Here is a 6,475-nt window from a genome sequence, read left to right on the forward strand (position 1 = left end):
TTTTAATCCAAGTAACTATTATTAGAAAAGCACTTTCACCATATGTCCTACTGTATGTTTTTGAAGCTATTATTTACTATACTTTACTATTCTTTACTATCTAGAAATACAGAGAAAAAAATACTGTAAATTGGAACTAAAACTTCTCATTTTTCTGTTTGTTACAGTACCAAACAGTTAATTCAATATCTTTAGTCTGTAAACCAGTCAGAAGAAGAAAAGGTTGACACCCCCAAAGACAGTAGGCTAAAAAAAGAGATATTCCTACTTACTATAGAGAAGGCAGTCTTGGTAAGTGGCAGCCACATCTGCCACTTCTTCCAATTACAATAGATGAAAGATCTTTTAGAAGTACCTACATTATAAATTATTAAGCCATTTCACTTTGTTTGTTAATGACATACCAAGTTTATCATGACTTAATTTTTTTAAATGCACAATGATATGAAAAATTTCAACTAAAAATCTATAGAACAACTCCAATATCCCTTCCTAATATTTAGGAGCATGTGGGAAGGCTACAGGCTACATGATACAGCCATGGCAAAACTCTCCTGAATCCACAATGTACTTTTTCCGTGCAGAATAAAAACCACACATCTTCTCCCAGCTCTTTCTGTGCTGCTTTTCCTACCTCTTTTGCTTTTCAAGTTCTCTGTCCTCTTAAGATTATACAAAGGAAAGAAGAAACATTCATCAAAATAGGAACAGATGAACTTTAAAGTGTGTTTTATTGTCGTTTTCTCACTTTTTCCCTATTCTCAGGTTCCCAAATCCCTGCACTTTCCCAATATTCTAGCCATTTCTTTCTACTTCTAGGTCCTACAGGCCTTTTCCCTAGTTAGTTTTCTTTCTCCCTTCCTTCAAATTCTTTCCAGTACTTTTATATCAGCACTTACCGTACTATGAGCTGTTCTTCTGCATTAAGGCCAGGCTGAAGAATGGGGAAGCTATTTGGAGCTTGATGCCCAGGGTCTTTAGTGAGCACATAAGCCTTTTGGTTATCCATGCTTGTTTCTCAGGAAAGGACTACAGACACAGTAAGATGTTCTTGATAAATGCAGAGCTTAATTATTCCACTAATCATGACCTTGATTAACCTAGACAGGAGATCCCCAGTTAGGCAGGAGTGTCCTTCCATGTCTGCTCACTACTTGTATGGCACTGCTTTTCTGTAGAGCTGTCCCATTCTTCTTGTGGCTGCTTTAAACACTAAGCAGAGGGCCTTTCCACTGCTAGCAGCTAACTGCTTCATTGTGGCCTACTCTTGTGACATTAGTATCATATGCTGTACTATTCAAGGATTACCTGAGTGTGCTGCTTATCTCCTTGCATGCGTAAATATTTTAGGAGGTTGGCAAAAATATGTACTGTTCTTGCTTTTTTTTATAGAGATGGAAACCTTGCCTACTGGCTCACTTTAGCCACAGTTGTCTGGAGCAGAAAATGCTGAAAATTCCCATACCGTAACAGTGTTTCCATTGCTCAAGAGGGAACTACAAAGAAAGGCTAAATATTGTCACAGCTTTTACGGTATCTTCCTCATCAAAAACCTGGTAATCTGTAGGCAGAAAAATATTTCAAAACCAGTGTGAATATAACATTCTTAATCTGTAGACCAAAGCAAAATTCCTACTGACTTTAATGAGTCTAGGATTTCATTTACATCCAACAACTTATTTCTTCAGACCAATAAACTGTTTCAAAAACATATTTTAATGTCTAAAACATTCGTATTAAGGCAATTTTGAGCAAGAATGTCACACATAGAGTAGCAGTTTTCTAAGTCCAAGTTCTTGTTTCAGAGGTAATGAAACACAGTACTTGTGTAAGAATGTATCTTCTCAGGCAAAATTGATTTTTTAACACAAAAATTTAACTGCGTGCATCTCCTTAGTGACAAGATGATTTTTGTCTTCATGTTTTTTATTTATTTCATGAGTTTCATAGGGACTACTCATATGTTTTAAGTCAAACACAATTAATTAAGTCCTTGTCTAAACAGGGTTGTTGAGGAACTACTTTCACCTGCATGTCTTTGGTGTCTTAAAAGATGGAGACTGTGTTAAATGAAATATTATTGTACTTGCTAATTTTTTATCAGATGTGAGTGCTTAAAGCAAAATAAAAAGTTTCCTGTTCTTTGAATCAGATACATACATTTGGAATAAATTCTTTATTTCTCTTGAAGTGGAGGTTCAAACTCTGAACAGGAGTAGATGACTTCTTCCATGAGGAAACCAAGAGGAGTTTATTTGTTATTTATCAGCTGATGTGGACAGAATGAGGAGGGTTGTCTCACTGGTATTAGAAAGAGGAGCTCAGAAAACTGGGATATCACAAGGGAGATGGAAGAGTGTAGTTTCATATGTGAAATGTATATGGGAGAAGCAACATTTAGAGGAACTGAGATATCACTGTTAGAAGTGTCTTCATGGAAGAGCTCACGTGGGAGCTGTAGAGATAGGTATTGTAAAAAGTCTTGAAGAATGTGGTTAGGAATCATTCATTTCATGAGGAAGTGGTCTCCAGGGAATTAGTTTCTAGTAGTGTATGCACAGAAAATTGGTTGAGTCTCTGAGGAGCATCTGGAGGCAGATTTCTCAGGAGAGCATAGCAGGGAAGGATGCTACCGGTAGTCTTTACAAACTACCTGGTTTGTTCCATAACTCCTTCTCCAAGACAGGAGAGGAAAAGTTAGCTTCTCTAATGTGTATTTACGTTTGTTTTTTTCTACATGGAATATGATTTGGCAGTCTTTTACTCTTTGAATTTTTTTGTTCTACCTGTTGAGTTAGTAGTTCCAACAGGCTGCAATTCAAGCACCAACACTGCACAGCTATTAATAAGAAGGAAATTAACTGTTTTTGCAGGCTTACCAGTCTTCTGAGTCACTACCTGAAGACCACAAGCAAAGAATTTCTTTTCAGAGGTTGGGAGGAGAAAGACAAAACAAATGTCTTGGATGTCTCTTGTATCCTAAATTATTCTAACTAGATTTGCCTAGTGGTCTCCAGGGAAATTCAAGTCTTTCCTCATGGAAGCATAATAGAATGGAAACTAAAGTTTCTTTTCCTAGCTTTTGCTTAGGAGAGAAAGAAAGAATAAAAGTTATAGGAAAGCTAAAACATGATAACTTATTCAAAGTCTGTTACAGTTGTAACGCTGTGATAGACTTAGTCATCACTTAGTTTGGGTTTTCTATAAGTAATAAGTAATTTCTGATATGCATTTTCTCACAAGTTACTGAGTAATGCTATATATGCAGGATATTCATAGCATTGATGAGTCCTACTACCTGGGTGTTAGAGTAACTGTGGAAAAATTTATGAAAAAAGTCTTTAAGATAAATGTATGTGTCTTACAAATGTTATATATATTCTGCATAAACCCTAGCATTTGGGTGTACTGAAGAGTGTGTAAGCTTTCTGGTTGGTCTGAACAATTCTTATTCTAGGAAGTTACCACTAGGACTTACGATTTTTCCTCTTTGTGTAGTTGCACCAACTGTTTGTTACAGCACACCGTGCTTTCTGCATTATTGTGCCAGCTTCCACCTCATTTTCAGTCTCTATAGCAACACTGTTTCTCAGCAACTGGGAGATGCTTAGTAAAGGCCCCTCAATTTAGAACTATTGCACTCCAACCATAAGAAAAAAATGCTTTGAAACAAAGATCAAAGAAATTTTATCTTTAATAATTCAGGATCTTTATTACTAATTAATTAGTGTTCTCTGTTTTGACTGCTTAGACAATTACCTGATACTTTGATCTGAGCCTTTGCCAGGCATTTGTTGTGAACAGCATTCATTTAAAAGCAAAACCTTTAGAACTGTGTCTTGAAGTCAGCTTTTAAGTGCTATAAAACTACTGGGCTTCTCTGGCGGTGTCGTCCAACTTCTGGGCCTTTAGTAAGTAGCTGAGAGAAAGGTAAGCGCCATTACTGTATTTAAGAGGAGACAATGATTTTGGCCTTTGAACACTGCATAGTATGTTTTCAGCCTTCACAAGAAACAAAAGTAACTGTAGTTTATCTTATACATATTTAAAATGTTGATCATTTGTTGTCTGATTTCAAAAGAAGGAAGGCCTCTGTGATCAAGGCAATTGATCTATCGGGAGATTTCTGCCTTACTTGTTCGTGTTTGTCTTTCTCTGTACTTCAACTTAATTATGTAACATGTTTAAAAATGCATTTTATTTGCTAAAATACATATTCTGAGAACCTGTATAGGCAAACGAAGTACATAAAAGTAATCAAACACGTTACTTTTCTTGCACATTCCGGTAGGATTCAAGAATAAGGCTGCTCTTGTTCTGCACATAACAATATTAATGGGATTGGAGTTTATAATTGTAAAAATTAATTTCCTGTACATTTGTAATTAATTTTAAAATACTTTTTTGTTTTGTGGAAGTGTTTTTAGTTATTAATAAAGGGCATGTGTAGCTGAAATACATCACACTGACTGAAATAGTGTATCAATGACCAGAGTTAGTTCAGATTTGATGTTTTGGCAGGCAGATGCTGCTTCTACTTTCATATGATCTTCATTGTAAAGTAGATGTGCTAACACTGAAGTAGATCCTCTTCATTTTGCCCTAGCACTCCTATTGCAGTCAAGATCTGGAGTCTCCATAGAGTTTTGTGTATAAAAATGTAGGCTGTACATAGGTTAATAATGCCTTTCATAACTTTTTGGAGGGAGGGTTCATGGGTATGATGTTATGATGTTACACAATGACAGCCAGTTTGGTAAAACACATAAACACATACTTAACTTTGGGACCATGAATACCCTAGTACAAGAGTATAGTGTGCTTATCCATATGGGTAATTTAAAGGTTAGACATTGCACTGTACTGGATAGAGAGCTTGTCATCTTACAGTAAGTATCAAGTACTAACAGATTATGCATGCTGTATAACTCAGTGACGTCAGTGGATCTGTTCTTAGTTGAGTGAGCAAATTCTAATGACTGAGTTCTAATTTAAGTGAGGGTTTTTTTGTGTATTTTTGCATTCATCCTCTTGCTTTATTTTGTATACCTTTGGTGGAGAGAAAAAAAGGAGGAAAACATGAGGCAAGCTCTGTGTTTTTAAGTCTGTCTTTTAGGTTGCTACATGTAGCTTTCACTAAACACTTATGTTTAATTCATTGCTTAGAATCTTCTGATTTCATTGATTTCCCTACATTGACCTTTCTGTCAAGCTATTGGAGGCGTATACTGCTGCACCCATTTCAGGAGTAATTGTATAAGCAAATTTACATGCCTGTGTAAATGTTGGGCAGAACTGCAGTCTTGCAGAACCCAGGGTTGAGTCCAAGCTCTAAACCTTAGTAAGGAAGAAAACAGAAGAATAGTGGAAAAGAAACAGTGATATTCCTTTCAAAGAAAGACTTCAATAAAAACTATGGCATTGTAGTCTTTAATGAAGAAGTTATTAAACCAAATCTGTATCCCATAATTTTAAATATTTATAGGTTATTTAGAAACTGAAACACAAAGTTGCAGCTTTCACTGATTTAGATGGTGAGCAGCACGTTTATGGTAGACTCAATAATTATAGATCATTGAATATTTATGCTTCATAATTGGCCAATATTCTGTCATGTTTATGACAAATGATCAATGACTCTCAGTGGAAAAATGCAATAAAGTGAAAGTTTGGGTAAATTCAGATTTAATACCAAATTTATTGTTTAAGTTTTAGATAGTTTCCAACTATTTAATTTTTATTTATTCTAGCAAATTTCCTTTTTTTCCCCACTAAAAGCCATATATGTGGCCTTTGGAGTCTCATGTAAGTTAAATCTGTTATACCTAGTGTTTTTCAACTGTAATATTAACTTAAACATAGTCACTACACTGAATTCGTATTTATATTTTTATGTTTAAAAATATAACATACTTTAGAGCATTAATGAAATTAATCCTGAGGGGAGACATTCAGTTTCTGTTATTATCAGGGACATAATTACTTCTGCTTTCAGGGTTGTGTGAAAAAATAGATTCACGGTTATGCTTCCTTTTTTCCTTCATTCTTAGTTCAAGAAGAAATAATGTCAGCTCAGCTGAAAACTTTAGTTCAGTTTGAAAATTTTAGAAAATAGACTTATGAGCAATTGCAATCAACGAATCTTGGGAAGAGTCTGGTGTAAAAGTATGCCCTCTCTGACCTGAAATATTACACTATGGACTGTGTAGTAATCCTGTATGTGAACACTGGACTCTTCAATAGTGAAAGATCCCATTTCCTGTATTCGAAACTGTTCTGGGGACTGTTTTCTCCCTGATACAATTTTGCAGTTACTAGAGTTACTCCTCCTTTATCCTGAGCAGAGACCATGCAGAGCATGCAATTTTCTGGAGTTTCTCTGCACTTGGCACTAAAACTATTATGTTGTTTTATGTAATTCTGTTTAATTTAATCTCTGAAATGCATCCAGTAAATTGTTCGGATTAAAAGGTTT

Source organism: Platalea leucorodia, assembly GCF_965183815.1.
Source record: "Platalea leucorodia genome assembly, chromosome: 5".
Taxonomy (NCBI): Eukaryota; Metazoa; Chordata; class Aves; order Pelecaniformes; family Threskiornithidae; genus Platalea; species Platalea leucorodia.